General features: G+C 38.5%; 1 protein-coding gene across 10 annotated transcripts in view; it reads right to left on the bottom strand.

Annotated features, from left to right (window-relative positions):
• The window catches only part of PRLR (prolactin receptor), a 141,468-nt gene that overhangs the window by 60,556 nt on the left and 58,824 nt on the right, over positions 1-22,088 (bottom strand). The window contains exons 1-2 of one of the 10 annotated variants that reach the window (XM_079329849.1): positions 11,325-11,382; positions 5,634-5,676 (exon numbers count right to left, since the gene is read on the bottom strand). The exons of 7 other annotated variants lie outside the window; for them this stretch is intronic. The gene's annotated coding sequence lies outside the window, so the exon portion shown is untranslated. Of the gene's footprint in view, positions 1-5,633; positions 5,677-11,324; positions 11,383-14,041; positions 14,521-22,088 lie in introns of those variants that run through there. 2 more of the 10 variants (XM_079329854.1, XM_079329856.1) reach the window with 2 other exon arrangements.

Raw genomic sequence — 22,088 nt, 5'->3', positions numbered from 1 at the left:
CTTCAGACTTAGACTTCCCATTTTCTATCAGCCATAAGAATCTCTGATCCATGGCCATTTCTATATCTCAGGTTTTCTGGAGTGCTTTCCTTTGTAGCAATTTCTCAAACCCACTTGAATGTAATTTAAAAAAAATATCTTTTTTTGTATTTCCTTCTGTGTTTCTCCCAAATGTTCACAACAATGCTTGTCCTACTTTCCTAATATGCTATGATTTTAGAGCATCTCTGGGCCCCATCTCTAACATATCTCACTCCCTACAACCTTACATAGGAATGAAGCTCTACTTGAGATTCAGAGTCCATTGCAGTTAATTTTCTTCAATATAGCAGCGAAACAACCTGTCCCTCCTAAATTAAATACATTTTCCTCCTTACACTACTCCTTGCCTATCACAGAATGCACTGCAGAAATGAAGTCAGACACAGCTAATTATGTATGTCCACTCCTTGCTTACCTCTCTTTACAGAACCTGCCTCATGGCCTCCAGCAAGAATAGGCATGATTAGATTAAAAAATCCAGGGACCATCTGATCATCCCTCAAGCCCTATCCAATGCCACTAGTACTGAGTTATGGACAAAACAATTTAATTTTCATTAATATTAGATATTAACACCTGTTAATTGCTTGGCAATGTGAAATCATTTCAGAGTAGCTATTCAGATTTCAAATTGGAAAAAAATGATATCACAGTACTTTTATTCTAGTGGATAAGATAAATCAACTGAAAGACAGATTATTAAAAATATAGGTTAAATTTGAAAGAAAGAAAGGACCTGGAGCTGAATCTCTAAAAATCCATGAGAATGAATGGCCTTGTCTATCAATTATTTTGGCTAAAATTTCTGAGTAAAATCTATATTAAGAACCACAAGGATGAGATCAGGAAACATGGAAGTTTGTTTTAAAAAGAAAAGAGTTCAATCTTAGAAGAATTATGAAATAATTTAAATAGACAACTATGCTTTTTTTTTATAAATGAAAATAACTTGTAACTGAGTTCAGAATTTGTTTATCAAACCAGATATTAAACCCACTAATTCAATAGCTACACTACCCCCTTCATGCTTTTTACACAGTCAGGTGATGCTTTCAAAAGACCTGAGTGTCATAAAACACCATCTGCTTTAAAAGCACCTGTTCAGCTCATGAGATTAATGCCTGGATTACATTGTGGCTGTGAAATAATATTCATATTTCTTGTGTTTGAAACACAAAATATTTCTGGCCTGTCTACCTGTCAGTATCAGTGCCATTCACATATAAACCAGTTAGTTCTGAATCAATTACCTGGTATTACTGCATTAATATAATTCTCCACAGGGGCTAATATATGCTGGTTTTTACTGTTGTGTAATGTAGCCAATTCCTCTCACAGTTTTAGTTAATGAAAGACTCTTTTCCACATTTTCTTCCAAAAACTGTTGTGTAACATCACTGTGTACTGTAAATAGCTTCCCACTTCCATCTGCTGTCTGCTCTAAACTGCTCTGGTTTGCAAAGTTTTTGTTTTACAGTTCTTCAGCATAAAGCTTTGTTGTAATTTCTTCTGGACTCTGGTTACCAGTAGCAGTGGCACATAAAGGTTATATACATTGTCAATACTTTCTTACTAGTTAGATAGAGTTGAAAACAGTGCCTAAAAAATTCCTTTTAATGAAAACATTTCATAACAGATTGGACATTACGAGAGCCCCGAGTTCAATGGGATACACCTTACTTTCCTTTCTGAAAGGAAACACCAAAGGCCCCACAAAAATGATATGGATAACAAGCATTCTAGACTTAAATTTTTTTTGTGACTACAGTGACAAGAACATATCGAAATCATAAACTAGAGGTTATAATGGTTGATTCTTAGTACAGATAATGTAGTAACACACACACAAAAAAAGATTTTTACCAGTCACTGCTACAGTTCCCAACAAAGTTCAGAAAGCCAAGGTTATTTGAATGATGCCAAGTAATTCTGAAATATGGTTCTATTGGTTTTGTGTGGCAAGGCCTTGGTAGAAGAGTGGCTGCAGGGGCTGCTCTGTGAGCAGCTGCCAGGAACATTCCTGGTGTCCAAGAGAGCCAGTGCTAAATGGATCCAGGATGGACCCTTTCCTGGCCATGGCTGAGTGCCAGGATCAGTGATGGCAGTAGCACCTCTGGGAAAACATATTTATAAAGAGGGAAAAGCCCACAGCAGCTCCAGCCAGAGGAATGAACGAGAATGTGTGAGAGCAACAGCTCTGCAGGCACTGAGGCCAGGGAAGGAGGTGAATGTCGAGGCAGCTGTGCCCCCACAGCCCCTGGAGGAGCCACACAGAGCAGGTGGGTGCCCAAAGGAGGCTGTGACCCCACTGGGGACCCACAGTGGAGCAGCTGCTCCTGAGGGACTGCACCCTGTGCAGGAGCCAGACTGGAACAGTTTGTGAAGTGCAGCAACCCATGGGAAGTACTCACACGAGAAATACATAGAGAATTGTCTCCCATGGGAGGGACTCCTTGCTAGAGCAGGTAAAGAGCATAAGGAAGAAGGAACAGCAGAGAAAATGTGTGATGAGCTGACCACAACCTCCACTCTTTGTTCCCCTGTATTGATTGGGGGAACACAGACAACTAAAGAGTAGAGTTGAGTCTCATAAGCAGAATGGAATAGGGATTTTTTTTAATTTTAGATTTGCTTTCTCATTATTATTCTCATTTCTCTACTCTTGTGTTATTAAGCAATAAATTAATTTACCCAAACTGCTCATGATGGTAGTAGATGAGCAATTCTCTCCCTGTTTTTATCTTGACCCATGAGTGTGCTGTTAGTTTCTCTCCCCTGCCTAGTAGAGGGGGGGTGTGACAGCATGGCTTAGGTGGGCACCTGGCAGCCAGCCAAGGTCAACTCACCACACAACCGATAGCAGAGGGAACCACAGCTTTACAGTTACATTTCCCAACAACAGGCTAATTAGATATCATTATTACTGCACAGTTTCTATGATGTACAGAGCCTCTAGATCTAATTGCTTTGCTGGGTACAGAAAAAACATCAAAGAATGTGAAACCTAACAATTTATTGCATAAAAGCTTTGCAGTAATTCAGACTAGAAGAGGATTCAGGAGGCCATATAGATCCCAAGAGCACCAAGGAGGGATCAACAATACCAATATAATTCCTTAGATTTGCTTAATCTATCCAATTAGGGGAATTTTGAAACCTCCTTAGGTAGACTATTGATATAGTGGTTATAATGATAAAATGTTCTTAACATCTATTCTTTACCTTGCCTGCTATACCCTAACCCTAATCCAAGTACTTCTTCTGCAGCCTAAAAGCAACAGAACAACAGACTGCTCCTGTCTCTTGGTTGAGCTCAGAGCTTCTTTGAACACTTCAAATATATCTGCACAACTCAAACCACACTCCCATTTGTAAATTGTATGGTATTTACTTTTTGCACAGCAGGATGACATTATTGACTCCTGCTCTTCTCTTTTTGTGTTAAACCCCTCATTCATACTTGTTAAGATCCAATTATTACAATTATTAGAGAGGTCCCTCTACCCAAATTAATGTGCAAATGAGACCATGTTCTGAAGTCAACAGTATAGCTTTTATTAAACAGTAGTAGTGACAGAGAGAGAGAGAGAGATTTTAGGGGAGGGGGGGAAGGAGGAGGGGGAGAGAGAAAATAAGAGAAACAGATTAAATAGAAAAAAATATCACCACTCCATAGATTCCAACGATATCTCATCTGTTCTCTTCTTTTGGTGTTCTCAGTAGTTGCAGCCTTGTCGAGGTGGTGGTTGCAGGTGGTTGTATCCATCAAGTGGTGCAGGAAAAGACCCCAAAAACATCAGGTCCGTGGGTTTTATATTATGCTGAGGCTATGTGGAAATGCCCCCTGTACCTCCCCTGGATGATGTAACAGGGGATTAGGGGATATTTCATGAGTCTTTGGCATCTTCTAAAATGTTGCAGCTGTCTCTTACCATTGTAGTTCAATCAGCCATGGCTCATTATAGCCCACCAGCCAAGATGAATGCCTTCATCCTACAGGTGACTGTCCTGGCACTTTGGAGGGGAGTTTTCACAGCAGGACCATTATGTAAGGGAGAACATCGGCATGATAAGAAGGACTTATGCCCCCTTTCAGGATTTGTCTTTTATTATCCTCTTGCATTATCTGGAAACCCAGCTTGTAGCACCAAGCATGCACACCCTTCTGCACTCTGTGCATCACCAGCAAAGCACTTAGTCAGCTGTTTGAGCTGTTAGCACCAATAGCCCAGTCTCTGACAGCACCTGTATTGTTTGAGTCATTAATCACTAGCAATCCACTCTCACAGTACCAGATACCTTCCTGAACCCTTGTTATCTCAGTCCTGTATTTGAGAAGTCATGTACCTGCATTTTAGAGCAGCACCTTAGTCTTATTTCTACTAAGCAAGTTTTTCTTTATCAGAAACCATACAGCAATATTATATAAAAATAACTTTTTTCTTTTCTTCTTCTCCAATAAGATGAAGTCCCTCTCCTTTCACCAATGTCTAGTACAATGTTATAGTGCTATCCATATCACTAATGACAAATAGATTAGTTGCCACACCAAGGAGCTTCCTGACCCTTTGCTCAGACAGTGACTCACTGACAACCAGTTGTAAATAATTCTCCCAGGACTGGCCATTCTGCACAGTGGTTTCATACAGACTATGGGTTTCTAGTAATTTATGAAAATTTCATGAAATTATCTTGAAAGCCTGACCACAGTGTAGATATATGACATCACTACTGCTCTTTTGTCCTTGAATCTTGTTACCTTCTTTACAAGGAAATCGGAGCACTTTTGAGAATATTTCATTTCAGTAGGAACCTGTGTTGCTGTTACTGATGCTACATGTAATGGATTTACTTCAGTGTCTTACAGTAGTTTATAAACCAAGTGATCAAGACAGAAATGGTACAGCTAAAAAAAGATCTGTAAAAAATCTGCACAGGAGATTCTAATTGATAACAGGATATACAAACTGCTGACCATGTCTTTTGCTGTCTAAAGAAAACATTTGCCTCTCTTTTCCCCTGGCATTTTTTAGATTCCAGGGTCAGGACAGTTTCACGCTGGTAGGACAGGGCAGATGCTCTGCCCATTTTCTTCTAATGCAGGTCCAGCTCCTTATGGCGACATATAAATATTTCTAAAATATATACAGTAAGATGTGCATAAATATCTATAAATGCATGGACTTCATAAATGAATTTATACTTGCAAAAGTTTACATATTGCTTAATAACAAATACAAATAATAAAGTTTAAATATTAATAGAAAAAATAAAAGAGAAGCAAAAACAGATACACAACCACCCATTAAAAGGACTGATGAAACCCCAGTCAGATTACTGTACAGTGTTACTTGGTTGGTCTTTGGATTCTGTGCTGTTCTGCAAGATTTAGACAATATTGCCTACTAACATGGAAAACTAGAACAAAAATTCAACTTTACAGCAGCACGTGCAGGGACACTAAGAAGGATTTGCAATGTGTTTTCCCCAAAAGAGAAAATGCATTGGTTAAGTGATAGATATGAAGCAATTTATGAAACAAACCCAAATTACCCAGTGTGACAATGTCAAGGGCAGGGGATTACACTTACCCAAAGACCTCCCCTGAACCTGGTGCAGCAGTAAACACAGCCCCTGTTAGGACAAAAGATGAATTTCTGAAGGCAGTTTGAGGTCATCTACAGCTTACATAACAGACTGGATTTAGAAATTCAGGAAGTCTCCTAACCTATCATCCATGGCTGAAAGTGCTCAACACACAATTCATCAGCTTCATTCTTCAACAACTTTGCAGCAAATATCCAGCACAATCATTCAGACCTACACAATTTTTCCCACTCTAGTCCAGGGTGCAAATTGTGTTACAGTTGGCAGAAATGGCATCTCAAGGAACAAGTTCTTTTGGATGACTGACTGCATTGGGGCAACTTCAGACACATCCAGGATGGGTTTAGTACATTATTTGGAGCAGCCATGAGCAAAAAGCAGGCTTGTTAAAATGTATCTCCTTCTCTAGCAGTAGAATGAGCTATCTTCCTAATATTTCTTGTTTTTTTCCTAGTGTTTAGTAGAGTTTACTCTTCTACTTCTTCTGGTGGCAGGAATACAGAGCACTACCCACCCTTTTTCTTTTAAGGGTTTGAGAAAGGACAGTCCTTCAGGGCTGTGATGTGTCTCTCAACAGCCTCAGAGACCTCCTGCCTTGCCAGATTTCAGCTTGGCCACAACTGATTGGGAGACATATCTGATCAGATCTCTCTCTGTCTGCCATATTTTTAATCATGCTTTTAGCATGTGGCTTAATAATTCCCAAACTCCTTGAGAAAAATTATATAGCTTTTGAAAAGAGGCTGTAGAATACAGCTCCTAGTCTATTTAGGATGTCTGTTAATTTATGTAAAAGAACAGGTCCTTTAAATTATTTTGTTACTCCCTTTACTACTTATTCTTTACTACACGGTGGCTTTGTTAAAACAACAGAATCTTCCAGGTCATCAGATAAAATTCACAACCTCCTTTCCACTGTGAAATAAGACATACTTGCTTTCATTTCTATTTATTTCAGTGCTTCCTTTATCAAAATGAGGTTGGTTTACTGGCACATAATGCAGTTTGTACTGTGTTGATGCAATGAGCTCACTGCTATTGCTGTTTTCCAGAACTCACCATGAGAATGGAACTAATAAATCTCAAACTAGCTGATTTTCAACAATGTTTTGTGTAGAGGTAGATGGAGATGAAAACCTTCCAAGCATGTCAGTGAAAAGGGAAACTGTCACTGGCAACCCTAGGAGAAGTTTCTAAAAATTACACTTACTTCCCAGCTGTATAAAAAAATATAAGAATTTTCATCCATTTTAAGCTTTGATTTCATAATTGCACGACTGAAGACCATAGCTGATCAACAGTTACAGCTCTGTTGTTGGAAAGTTGTTGTTGGAGCTAGTAAGTGTTTATACGTTCCAGCAATATGCATATGCATGAATAATGGACTTGCTGCAAAGAATAATGCCATGTCTTACCCAGCAGCACTATTAATATTATTCCAGCTGTCTGGGTATTGTATTTCTGCTAACCTCACCTCCCACTGGCCTGATGGCTTCCAGGAGCTTTGAATAGCTGTTTGGTAAAGTTCAAACTGGTGTTTTGTGGGGATATTTTGGTGCAAGCTTTGTTGGGAAGCATGATGTGAAAACTGCGGTTTACCATCCTTCTTTTTGTCCCACTCTGGCTCCAACTGCTAAACATCATGGAGTGGAGAGGCTTGTATCCAGCTGTTAAATTTCTAGGGCAAGCAATACCCCTTTACCAATAGCTGTTTCTTCCCTTGTCTTTTTACTGCTAGAAACTTTTAAATTTTGCCCTCAGTAGTGTTCACTTTTAAAAGCTCATTGGAGTAGAATGTCCCTGGATACCTTGGTGACTGTAGTCTATTAGGCAGTACATCTGATCCTTTCTCATAGTTTCAACTAATATCTGTGAACATCTACTCATAACCACTGTCAAATCTTTCTTTTGTCCTAAACATCCTCATGGTCTTCTTTCTGAGTGGAGGTATATTTACCCTAATTTTACACCAATTACCAGACAGGGTTTTCCAATTCCTTGCACAGCTTGGATGTTTCACACACATATCTGACTCTGGTAGTAATGAAGAAGCTTTGGTTATAGTCCTTTATTATAAACTCCAATAACACACCAATGTAGCAAATGGTAACTGTGTGCTCTAAAACATCCCCATATGTCTTGGTTTTGAGCACCCTCTTTAAGCAATCTGTGACAAAGGCATCTACCTCATTACCAGTAACAAAGATGTGAAAATTATTTTAATTTAACAGCTTGTATGAAGGCTGATTTAAGAACATCCATTCCCTCCTTGGTCTGTAATTACTAAGGCAGGAAAAATGGTTTTAAAAGCTCCAGCTACTTGAGAACCCATTCTGCCTTTCAGATGCACAGTCCAGACACACTTGGACAATACATTCACCACCATTAAAACGAGCATAATGCTATTATTATTGTGCTTAGAATAGCCCACAAATACCTATTACTCCTAAAGGACTCTTTCACAGATGTATGTATATTGTGAATCTTGATTTACATGACATGAGACCATCTGTTTTATGGTCAGATAACAGTACTGTTTGTTTCAAAAAGGGCCTTAAACTCCCAAAGCTTCCCAGTTCTGCAGGAGCACAGAAAATGTCTTTTAACAGATGCTGCAGTCTATTATCATACTGCTACTATATGCATGTAGAAAAATAAACATTAAGCAACATTTAAGCCATGTTCAATTTAATTTTATTTATTAATTGATCACTGGGGTGATGGTGATCTATTGTCATTATTTCCTCTCTTTCAAAGACAGATTTTTTGGCTGTTTTACTTTTGTTAATCCTCTGGTTCTAAGCAGGAATAAAAACAACTCACAGAAAAATTTTGTCTTTTGTATATTCAGCCAGGATTGTGTTTTCAGAAAGTGCTATGAACTCCACATCAACATAAAGATATGGGAAGACATGGAGCATAATCCCTGTTATGATATTACAAGTATGTATTAGAACACTGAGATGTAGACAAGAGTGGTCTCACCTCCCTTTACACAAAATTTAGTTTTCATAATACCAGCCCAACCATCTTCTCTTGAATGCACATGGTCTTTTTAGGAAAACATTTTGGGATGTAGGTGACCCTACAAACAAGTTGCCATGAAGTTATTTTTTAATTCTGGTCTTCAACTTTAGTAAGAAGTATTAACTATATTTTCTAGAATAGGAGAAAGCTGCAGGACAGCCCCAAGGTGACCTAGTTGGTTTGAAGGTAGAAGAAAGAGGGTCTCTTGGTCAGATTGGTTGGATGACCTGGGGCTGGGTGGCAGCCTCCTGAAAGCTTCACAGGCTCACCCCTCTGCCCAATGCACATTCTTCTCATGTCCCCCCACTGCCTCTGACATACTCCCACACCATTTAACTGTACTTTCCTTTTATTTTGCTTTCTTTCTACTAAAACTAAATTTTCACATAATTAAATAATCTCTTACTAAACATTTGCATACACACACTTTATAAATAAAATCCTTGTGTAGCACAAAGAAGTATAACTATATATGAATATAAATTTATACACTTCATACACTTTCACCTGTGTCTTTGAAAAGACACAAAAAGGTGTGTGTATCTATGAGGGCATTTGATGTACTTCTGTGGCAAAGAAAAAGGCAAGGTATTCAGCAAGTACAGAACATTCAGAGATCACATGGGATATGGCCACTACCTTGACAAAATGGTGACTCCTGAGGACAAAGGGAGGACTTCCAAGGCCTCATGAATCTCATACATTTCTAGGCTAAGTGGGTTCTATGGCTGGAATGGGGAAGGGCTTTGGGTTACAGTGACTTTTAAGGGTCAGGTGTTCCAGCAAGAGTTGGAGGAATGGAGCCTGCACCATCTGGCACCAAAGTTGTTCTTTAATTAAGACCAATGGCATCTCCCTTGGCTGTAGCCTTATCTCGTTCTCTCCCCATTTGTGTAAATCACAATAGAAATCTACACTGCTGCTACTCAGACAAGGAATGAAGAGAGGTGCGAGACATAAATTAACTAGGAAACAGCATATAATAATAATTAGGGAGTGAACTTACATATGAATAGTATTTAACATACAATAGTAATAATTACAGGGAGTTTGGGGTAATTTGGCATTACTTAGACTAATCAGATATATGATGATTAGGATACATAAATGATACAAGGCACATGAGGTAGGGCTTTTCCTGAAGAGAAGATTAGAAGACATAACTTGAGTGACAAATGGACAGGAAACTATTTTTTTGTCTTCCTTGTATTAGGACAAAATAGTATGATCATACCCAATTACTTTATCTAGACAAAGAAACCCTTTATATTGTTACTTAAAACAAAGGGGCCACAGGAAGATTCTAACTTGAAATACCCAGACTTTACCAGTGAACCTGGTTACTCAGTAGTTTAGTTAAGCAAGGTAGCTTAGTTAACACTTCCATCTAAATAAATAATTTAAATATTAGTGCCTTAAAGACTAATCTTTTTTCTTATAAAATACATACCTTCTTTCATACATTTTTGTTCTGTATTCACAAAATTGTGATCCGCCTACCTTTCCTAAGGTAGGTAGAATTTGCCCTATAATCACTGTAGTGAATTGTTCTTTATTTTCTCTCTGCATCATAATTAAATAAAAGGAATAATTTGAAAGAAAAGCCTACTCTTTTTGGATTGGCTTTCTTGAACTCTCATGATTTACCAGCTAATGTTTAGGGGTGAAGAAACAGCAACAGAAGCAATCCAATTTTTGGATGAGGCTGAGAGCAGATGTAGATTTGGCTACAAGTCATCTTTGCTTTTCCAAAGACCATCTCCTCTTTCATCCAAGAAAGAAGGGTCACACCATACAGCAGAATCCAAAATGTGCTATTCATCAAACAGATGATCTGTTGTGAATTCTAAACCCTCCATTTATTATATCATGATTGCTTCTGACTGTTCTTGCTCCAATTAGAGGTCTGAAAGTTTTCAGAAATTATTGGTGCCAAGTTTATTGACTGCTTTTACGAACCAGTACATACTTGCTCACAGGGAATGTTATGTATCACATGCTCACCAGAAGTGGAAATGTGACAATTTAAAAGCACTGTTAATATGGAATGACTTTGCCCTGAGGGAACAATGAATTTGGAAAGAAAATTGCCATGCCAAAAAACTCGGGTTACCTCAGGTTGTAAGGGGTTTGAAATTCAGAAGATTAGAAAATTTCTCAAGACAAGGAAAACTAATGATATCAGATGAAACAAATATGCTGAATGAGATCTTTTCAGAGATCACTATCTGTAACTCCAGACGGATCATAATGATAATCTAATCTATGTACAATGGTAATAGGACTCAACCTAAATGCAATCCTCAACAGCAGAGATATTTTAACATTTATTTTGAACATTCATTCTTTCTCATTTTTAATTTGCTAATTTAGAGTGGAGCAGGAAAAAATAACAACTCTGCCTGCTTGGTCATACCTAGCTGCTGCTAGGTATGGGGAATATGCAGTAAAGGAAGGGTCAGGCAGAGCCACAGCTGCACTTGGCAGGTACATGCTGCAAGCAGGGGAATTACCAGTGGCTCTACTGGAAGTTAGAAATTTTCAGGTCTGAAAAGTGGTTGTAAATATAGCCTGCTGGATATGAATGTTTTTTCACAAGTAAGTTTTTATAAGGATTAAAGTTCATGTTAAATACAACTATTACCAACCTGTATCTATGACAGATAAAGCAAGGTCTCAATGTAAGTTCATCAACTCTTCAGTGAGACCAGGCAGTATAAAAGGTAGGAAGGTCAACAGTTAGAAACTTTCCTTCTCTCATTATTTAGCTTGTAAAAAACCCTGCACCCTTGACTTCATAATGTTTAATTAAATTGATCCACAGTGATAACTTAGGGTGAGAATGAAGATTGCAGAATAGATACATCTACAGCTGACCAATGAATAAATTATATTAAAATAACGTGGGCTGGCTCTTTAAAAGAATTAAGATCAACCTCAAGGTTGATCAACTAAGTTTACCCTAATTGCCCATGCAGCCTAAGTACAGACTCACATGACAGGAGATTTTTACTTCAGAGCTAGGCTAAGGACAAATATGATAGCAATCACAGATAAACAAGAGACCAAACAAGGCACCCCCCCAAAACTGTAGGAGAACAATTGGAAAAAGTTCAGTGAGAAAGTCTTTGTAACTGAAGTTGTTAGAACATTCAATGAGTGCAATTTATAAGTACAACAAAAAACTTGGGGAATTGGCTGAGCTGCCCTTTGATCTTACCTTGTGAAGCAACCCTACAACCTCTCTGAAAGGCAGCTGTGAAGAAATAAATGGGAAACAAAAGTGGTGCTGAAGCCACAGAAAACTGAGCTTTTCTGGGAGGAATAGAACTTTGAAAGAAGGATATTACACAGCAAGATTTTGTGATGAAACACTAAAAAATGCTGCCTGAAGAATAAAAAGTGTATTGATATGTACATATGGGTACATAAATATATAGAAAATATAGAGTTTGTAAATTTGAGTGTCTGGGAACACCAGAATATTAGTTTGAAACAAGACAAATGGAAGTGGTAGTAAGAACAAAAACATTTCTAGTGTTCTTTGAGTCTGTAATTAACCTGTCTCTGATTCTGGAGAAGAAAACCACCTGGGAAGACAGAGGTTTCAACTCAAATAGTGATACAGCTGAATGAAGTGGCTGAACTCCATTTGCTTCACTGCCAAAAGGTTGTGGGGAAGTCAACCTTCCACAATCTCCAAATGAAGGCTAGAGTTTTCAAAAGCACAATTTGTCCCCTGTTTCTGATGGCTGAACTTTACTTGCTATGGGTGGTAGTTGCAGATGGAGCCATGAACACTTGACATCTTAAAAAGGTATATTTTGCTGATCAACAAAAGAGGATGATGATACAATGTAAATAGCCGAAAAACTTTAAACCCCTTCTGAAAAATAAAGATGAAAATTCTGAGATTGAACTACCCTATCAGCTAGTCCACTGGAAAACCTGCCCTTTCAAAGCATCACACTTTTGACATAAAAATTTAATCTGGCAGATTCCCACATCAATTTTAACAACAACAACAACAACAAAATACCAGGATTACCCATCAGATTTTTTTGCTCCTTGCTGGCTTTATGCTAACTGCATTTTTCCAGATTTTGTTTCCCTGCACGGTCAGCGTGCTAGTGCCATAGTGGGGATTTAGGTCAGTCCTTGTGCAGGACTTCAGGCTGCACTGTGGCACAGCAGACTGACGAGCACTCCGCTGCAGACCTGCTGGGGATGCTTGGAGCTGCCAAACGCGCACGTGGTAAATGGCTGCTTTTCTACACAGGCGTTCCAGCATTACTTGTTGCTAAACTTGCTCGCTGCCTGGGCAATCCATCTGCCTGCCTTTGGGAGAGTGCCTAGTGCAGCTCGACAAAAGGCAACTCTCAAAAGAAGACTGATGATAGCTGCAGCAGAGCATTTCTGCAGCGGGGATCTTAGCGCTGGTAACACGGACAGAATGCACACGGCTGTCTCGCAGGCTGCTGCGCTCTCTAGAGGGAACTCATAGCAAGGGAAACTGTATTCATTCCCAGGGTACTAATGAATTCCCAGGTGGCTGCTGGAATAGTGAAAATATTACAGATGTTGACGGTACAGCGTTCCAACAAAATGCAGGGAAAACTGGCTAAAAAGATGCTCTTTGGATCAAAGTACATCGTTTCCTTCACTACTTGCCTGCTTATTTACCAGCCTTTCTCTCTGTTCTCACTGAGACCCATTTCCCTTCAGCCTTTCACTGCTAGTCTATGCCAATACCAACACAGTCGAAAGATAATAACACAAAACGGAATCTGATAACTAATGATTGTAATGTGCAGACACAGGAGAGTGTAACACAGAAAGAACAAAATAATAGTTAGGGAACATCAGATGGTGGAAGAAATGATGTCAGTTATAGGAGTTCCAGGAGGATGTTTTCATAAAGGAATAAGAAAAATAAGGTATATTTAGTGAACATAAATGATATAAATCAATATAATATAATATAATATAATATACTGATATATTATGAAATATAATGAGATTAGTATGACCAAGTGGATTTAAAATGCTTTGAAATAATAAACACAGTCCAACTGTCACTTAAAAAAAAAAGCATACAGAAGGAGTGGCATCTCTGTGTCCACAGCTTATTTCAGTATTTTAAAAGAGAGATCATCAACTTACAAGTAAAAATCCCCCTTTTTCCCTCAAAATCTGAGCCACATGATATTTACCATACCACATTAAGCTGAACTGATTTTACCTATTTCTGTAAGTTTCTTATTTCTGCTAACAGAACTACAGTCTACTCTGCCCTTCATACAAAACCAAACCCTTTACAGAAAGGTAAACATACAGTAGAAACAGATTTAACTGCAGTACTTACTTTTGCCTGGTAATGAAATGTATGTTGACCCATGACAGCTCATGAATGCTTCCTGAAAAAGGACTTGAAAATCCAGCGTTTCAAAGTGTTTCTCATATATTTAAAAAAGGAAAAAATCCAGAAAGAAAGAGGGAGAAAGACCCAAAAGAAAGATAAACAAAGAAAACCCTGTAAGCATTAGAGCTCTGACTGCAAAATATTCAGTCTGGCAGCTCTGGGAGAAATACAACTCTGTGTACTTGTACATGCTCACCCCATTAGAGGAGGAGTCAGTTTTGCAACACTTATGTTCCTTGCTTCAGGCAAAACAGTGATTCTCTTCAGTGCAAGCAATGTTTGTAGTGTGATGGCTGTAAAGGTAAGAGGTGTACTCTGGAGTGTAGGAATGCAGCAGCAGAAAAAGAATAATTGGGAGCATCAGCTACATACTCTACCGGCTGTTGTGATTCCTTTTGAATGCTTACTGCTCATGATTTTTTTTTTTTCTGAGGAAAACCTAATACCCCTTCAACATAAACTGCATCCATAATAGTTTTTGTGTACTAGTAGTCCATGTTTTATATTTTAGAACAGCAGAAAAAAAAATTTACAACAGAATAAAGAATGTTGGCTTTACATCAAAAAGCTGATTAAATTGATGGAAAAATGTCTTTTTTCTTGTAGTTTTGAGAGGTATTTATTGTGACTTGAAAAGAGTTTCACATTATGCAATAAGGCTGTGAATTTTACTAACATAACTATTCAGTAGCCATCTATCTCTACTTAACTAAAAACATTTTTACATATTCTTATAAATGCTTTCAATGAATCATATTTTTATCTTCTCTGTATTCAAGCCAGTGAACTGGATATAAAATTAAACATATGTATAGTGAAGATTCTTTTAAAAAAGAAGTCTGAGCAAGGAGTCTCTTTTTCATAGTGAAAGGAGATCTCAAGGGGGTAGATGTTAAGTTGTTACTAGAGTCAAGTCTCTCCACTCAAGGTCAGCATTGCTCACATATTTTGACAAAATGGACATTCTGCAGACTATTCAAAACAATCAGTAATCATAGGAACAGTATCTTGTCAAACATTTGTGTTTCTCAAAAAAATGTTTTCAGGTAAGGAGTATGTGCCTTGTGATCTATTCACACAGAAATTATAAAACTTCAGGTGTGCTTCTTGAGTGTGGTCTGGCTGTGCTAAGCACCAGCTGCTGCTCATACCAGTGTCAGACTGCACCTCTGCTTGCATTGCTCCCATCATGTGTATTGTGTTATCCATTTGACTTCAGGATCAGACACTGTAGGAAGTTCAGCTGGTACTGGGAAAACAATTACCCTTTTTTATTTCTTATTTGTAAACTTCTGAACAGTTCACTCTCAGATCAAACAAATTTTAGGAACAGAATGTATAGCTGGCAGAAAAGACTCAGTTGATGATATCCCTAAAATTTATCACATGCCCATACCACTCAGCTATCTCTGAACAAATTCTACCAACAACTCTGTTGAAAGGAATGAAATTGCTCCTGGTAAATAGGGAATGGGTGCTTGAACAGATGCTATCACCTTAAAAATAAGAAAAGGAATAAAAGGTAGAACCTAATGCATATTTAATCAGTCATGTAGTGGGCTGTGCCTTGTCTTATTTCTGCATCTGCTTGACTGCTGAACACAAGGAGATCAAAACAAGGAAGAGGAAATGGGAAAGCTAAGATCTGCCTAGGGAGGAAACCTTCAAAATGAAGGTGAATCAAGAAGTACTGTTCACACCATCATTATCTTAATTTCTGTAAGAGATGTATATATTGTTAAGGTCTGCATATACAGTTTTGTTTGTAATTAAAATAAGCTTTATAGCTCTAAAGTCTGGATAATAGGGAAAAGAGAACAAAAAGTAAATCATTAATGGATTAGTAGTGAAAGATGAGGGAAGAACTATCACTGGGATCTGTAAAAATGATAACTTCAGTCATTTATACCTGTGCTATCCAGTTCATAGCCAGCTGACGTAATGCAGCCCTGGTAACTGCGGCAGCAGGCAGAGTAGTGTGAGATGGCTCTTAAATATTTCCCCATGATTTTGAGTTAGCTTTTTCAGTTTTTAATGAACACTGTGTCCCTGTGGCTACACTACTAGCAATATTTAAGCCAGTCAGGCAAGTCAATACAAGCACACTCAGCCTCTGGTGGAATACTGCCAAGAAAAGGCAACGCTGATCCTAGGAGCACTGGATTAAGGAAAATATTTTAAGGTAGTAATAAAATCTCATACACACAGAAGACAAGTCACCTACATTCAAGAAAGTATTTCAAATTAGGACAGAAGAAAAGAAAGGTCACCAAGATGGTGTAAAGCTCTAAAGCCTATCTATTAAAAGGTGACTGATAGAACTTGGCTGGGTTAGTGTGGCAAAGTAAAGGTTGAGGCAGAAAATGGAACAGGCACTTACTTGTCCCTACAAAGGTAATGTATGTCTATAAATACAAAAAGCACTGTGCAATAGCACAGGTTAAAGCTAAATAGTTTAGGATAAAATGCAATAGCAGGTTAGGCCAATGCACAAGAGCAGTTTTAGGTTAAAGTGCAATAGCAGTTTAGGCTAATGAGAAATGCTGGAGCAAAAACAACAGGTAGAAACAGAAAAGGCATAAAACCAGAAAAGGATAACTAAAACTAAACTAAAAGGATACTAACTAAAAGGATACTAACCACTGCAGCATAAAAAATTGAAGCAGACTTTCAGTAAGGTATAAAAAAGCACAACTACTTCTGGAATATATTTTGGCCAGTCGCTGAGGATATTATCAGCTTGACTCATCCCATCTCATATAACTGGTGCATCGACTTCAGAAATCTGGTTTAGGTCAGATCTTAAGCTGCCCTATCATCAACAGAGAAAGATTCCTCTGTGGCTGATCTAGAAGCATAATGCATTTCTAGAGACTTATTCATTGAGAGGAGTTTGTAGGCTTGGAATTTGTTAAAATAACCTACTGAATTCTTAAAAACAGTCCTTAACACCAATAGGTCATTTAAGGAAAGCAAGATTTAGTAAATTAAGAGTGCAAGGGCCTAACTTTATTTTCAATATAATGACATTTGTATCAATATAACTGCAATAACCTGAATTACTCTGCATAGGAGCTCCATCAGAGTTCTGACACTTAGGTAGAACAGGAAGCACTAGGATTGGAAGAAAGGCAGGAAAGAAGATAAAGGTTGGATGAACCAGTCAAAGGAATCAATACGGTTTCAGGAAAGGGCTTTACAGGTGAAAAAAATTTGAAAAGAAGCATGTCAGGTAGTGAGGTATTTACTTCAGAGGAGTACAGAGATAAGACTGCAGTCTGTTTTTATTTCTCACACAGCCCTTATCTATCAAAATCCTTCAGTCTTACTTGGGAGTCACTGTTGAGGGGTTGTGGCAGTTTGCCCCTGCCATTCCTCACCCTCCCCAGCAATTCAAGAAAGAAAGAAAAAAAAAGGCAGCAGAAGAAATCTGTTTTCAAATGTAGAAATACTCAAAGAAACAAAATAAGAAGTTATGGAACTACAGAGGGAACAATATTTTTCATGCTGCTGTCTGCTTTGTCAACAGTGACCTCGTCTGAAGAAGCAGCTGCCAAAACCATCTGATGTGTCTTTCTCTAAAGACAAAACGTACTTTCAAGACATCTGCTATAGAAGGGAAGACATAGCAGGTGCCATGGCTGCTCAATTCCTCTCACATGAGCAGTGTGTCTCTAAAGTCCTGGCATTCTCAGCACACAGAAACTTAACCTGAGAAGTACAGCAAGGACAGAGAGGACCAGGTTGTCCTTAGAACAATGATGATCATTCTTCTGTCACCTCTGTAGCCATTGCTACCTGAGAAAGGCATAATAATGGTTCTTGTTTACCCAGAAGTGTTCCTAAACCAGCAAGTCCAGGACACTGCATGTCGTCATAAACATGCTCCTTCCTTGTTCCTGGAGTTTTGTCATAGCCACAATGCACTGATGCTGGTTTATTTTCAAATTTTGTTCTTAGCATGTACCACATTTCCAGTCATTATATTTATGAGTCTTCTCCACTTACCCTTTGTGGCTCCCACAGAAGAACACAACCACTGTAGCAACCAGAGCTATGTGGCACTGTATAACACTTCTCCAACCCTCCATAGCAGTTTACACTTCAGGTGCTTTATTCTTGCACTCCTTTTCTTGAGGTATGTGAGACTGCCATTTGCTTTAGAAATCCCCAGTTCTTTTACCCTCAGACTGGCTGGTGGATGTTCCCAGAGGGATCTCAGTCATTCTGATCTCCATGTGCATGGACCACACTGGCAAGCAGGCACAGCTCCAGGAGCCAGGCAGCCATAAGCATCAGGATCACAGGGTGTGACTGATGGTGGCAATGTGGAGGCTGACAGCAGCAAAGGAAGGGAGACTGCTTGGTCCTGAAGGACCTGGCATTTTCTGGGTGAACCTGCCATGCAACTGTGGCATGCAAGTCTTCTGCCAGGAGTGAGCACACATCTTGTGTAAAAGTTGTCCATCAACTAGTGAAAAATATTTCATCTACTAGCACACTTGCTCAAGCCTGCAGCCAGTGCAACTTGTGATCTGTGTTGGTACAATACAGAAAATGGGGATCCTAGTAGGTAAGGGACAATTGAAAGACTCAACTATCTCCAACAGTACTGAAGAAAACTGAAGATTTTATAAGGCCTGAATTAATGAAAAGATTAATTAACCAAGTGTTCTAGTTTTACAGGAGCTGTTTCTAACTTCTAAAATTATTGGTTGTGGGTTTTGTTTAGGTTTTGTTTTGTTTTATTTTGTTTAGAAATAAAATGAAATGTAATCAGCAGATCTCCAGAATTACATAACTATTAGAAATATAGCTGCCATCACTGAGAGCTGTTTTTCAGGAGTCATCCTTGTCTTATGATGTCCAACATATACATAAAATACTTTGATACATTTTAGTACAGACTGTATGCTACATGCAACATATGCTAATTCAGGCTTGTATATAATGTCAGTAAATTCTTCTGCAAAAGACTGGCATATTCAGTGGAGTTTATATGTTCTATAGATAAGTCTTTTTTCTAGGCTGGGATCATTGTACGATGTAACAACTTTCCACTTTATTAAGCCATGACTACCTCCTAAAGAAATTCATGAAATGTTCCTATTTCTTTTAATTGCATATTTGTAACAAACTCATAGCTTTCATGGATGCCTTCACTGAGTGTCTCATTCTCTCGCAGTTGGCACATAGTTTAATTATGGTTATTATGAAAACAAAATTGGAACATAATGGAAGAAATGCAGATTGCATCCTCTGCTTGTATTTAAATTTATTTTTCTTATAGTTCTGTGCCAAAAGTTCTCACTGACCAATTTAATCACTTAAATTGCAGAGGAGAAAACCATGAACTCCATCTATTTTCTAGAAATACGTTTTCTTCTTGTAAGAACATTCATGAAAGAACCATAACATTCATTCAGACAGAAATTTTTTGCTTAAATTATTACCAAAACAATTTTTATATCACAACAAAAGTAACAACAACAAATGGTTGATGTGATATACATATATATATATATATATATATATATATATACTGAGTTAACAACCCAAGATGTAACTGATAGACAGTTATGCCACAAGCACAAAGTAGTATTTATCCAATAACATGCTCTCTCTGTATTGGTAGTTAAATAAGAAACCAGCCAACGTTTTCAAAGCTTAAATGTTTTCCTTTCTCTGATCTGTATGTGAAGTCACACTATCATACAAGTAATTTCTTACTGAATATTTGTACCATTACAGAAAGCCCATTTGCATTTCTAAACCAGAATACATTTCCACAAAACCCTACATCTAATTAACACAGTATATCCAACAGAATCTCACATTGTCTAAAAAGATAAATAGAAAAAGAGGTGGTTACAAAAACAGGCTTTCAAAGGACTTGTCTCCTAGTTATTTATATCTTAAACTGATTAATCTCTTAATATATTCTAGCAAATGGTCTCATCCATTTTTGTAGGGCAGATAGAGCTTTTAAAAAGACACTGAACGCAAACAACACAGTATTTATAACTTACATGACTGCCTTATGAGCATTAGCTGTAAAAGTGTATTTTATGAACTGCCTTGCATTCCTAAATTTTATCCTTTTCAAATGCAGAAATATTAGAACTTAGTTGAGTTGTTTGCTCCCTAAATCAGAAATTGTAGTAGATGAGGACATGTATGGTAAATCAATAAAGTAATATGTAGGAAGCAGAACTATGCAATGATGATGGACTTTTTGATTCCTTTCAGATCAGAACTTAGCCTAATGTACATGGCATGCTATTCTATGACAGCCATTGATGGCAGTGCCTCTGACTGATGTTTAATCACAAGCATCACTGCAGTAGAATGGCTGGCTATTCAGTTATGAGATGTATCTATGTTAGAAGAAAACTCTGGCTTAAGAAGTTTTTCCAGTAAGTACCTTAATACAATTATGAAATAGAAATTAATACTCCCTTCCAAAAATATATTGTGATTCAAAATCAGGCTATGTGATCATTAAGAATCGTACTTCTGTATGGGTTTACATGGCAAGGGTTTGGTAGCGGGGGCTACAATGGTGGGTTCTGTGAGTAGCTGCCAGGACCTTTCCCCGTGTCCAACAGAAACAATGCCAGACAGATCCAAGACAGACCCAGTGCTGGCCAAAGCCAAATCCACCAGTGACAGTGCCAGCACCTCTGGGATAATGTATTTAAGAAGGTGGAAAAATCACTGCAACAGCAGCCTGAAGAGAGCAGAACAGCTCTGCAGAACAGCTCTGCAGACTGGGTCAGTGGAGGAGGAGGGGCAGGAGCTGCTCCAGCTGCCAGAGCAGATTCCCCTGCAGCCCCTGGTGCAGCCCCTGGTGAGGAGCTGTGCCCCCACAGCCCAGGGAGCTCTGGGGGAGCAGATCCACCTGCAGCCCCTGGAGGAGCCACACAGAGCAGGTGGGTGCCCAAAGGAGGCTGTGACCCCACGGGAAGCCCGTGCTGGAGGCTCCTGGCAGGACCTGTGGGCTGTGGAGAGAGCAGCCCAGCCTGGAGCAGGATTGCTGGCAGGACTTGTGACTCTGTGTGGAGGATTCATATTGGAGAATTTTATGGAGGACTGTCTCCCCTGGGAGAGACCCCATGCTGGATGGAACTTCTTCCAGTGAAGAGGAAAGAGTGGCAGAGACAATATGTGATGGAACTGAGTAGAATCCCCATTCTCCATGCCCCTGCTCTGCTGGGGGAAAAGAAAAAGAGAAATTAGTAGTGAAGTGGAACCTGAATAGATGGGAGGAGTTAGCAGAAAGTGTTCTACTTTTATTTCCCTTAAATCTTCTCTCATTTGGTTGGTAATAAACTAATTTTCCATAAGCTGAGTCTACTTTGTCCATGACAATAATCACTGAGTGATCTGTCCCTGTCCTTAGCTCAACCCACGAGCTTTCCATCATATTATCTAGTCCCTGTCTAGGTGAAGAGGGGAATGACAGAGCAACTTTGGTGGGCACCAAGCATTCAGCCCAGCCAACCTACTACATGCTGTCTGACTTAATATTTGAATAATCACTGTTTTAGATGAGCTGTATTTCACTACTTATTTAGTATTCTATAGATTAATCAGAAAGCTGCTAAGTTGTGCCATGTTCTCTTCCTCAAGTAACTCTTACTAGCCATAGCTGGAGAAGAGATAGTGATGGACCATTAATATGATCCAGCATGAATGTTTTTCTAATAGCATTTATTTAGTACAGTTTAAATCAAGAAGTTACAAAACAACAGGAAGTATGATGCATCTTTTCCTCAAACACATGAACATTCTTAAGCCTACTCCATGGAGATAACCTGAAGGAAGACATCTTCTCCATCATGAACTACCTGATCTTTCAGAAGCCAGAGAAAAAAATAGATGGAACTTACACAGGAAATTTTGAAATAGTTCCCTCCCATCAAGACGATGCAATTTTCCACTTAATTATTTTCTACCAGGATAATTTAATTGCTACTCAGAATTATCT

This window comes from Erithacus rubecula (assembly GCF_903797595.1).
Source record: "Erithacus rubecula genome assembly, chromosome: Z".
In the NCBI taxonomy this organism is placed as follows: Eukaryota; Metazoa; Chordata; class Aves; order Passeriformes; family Muscicapidae; genus Erithacus; species Erithacus rubecula.
Note: the sequence above shows the minus strand (reverse complement) of the source record. Positions and strands in the feature narration are given on the sequence as shown.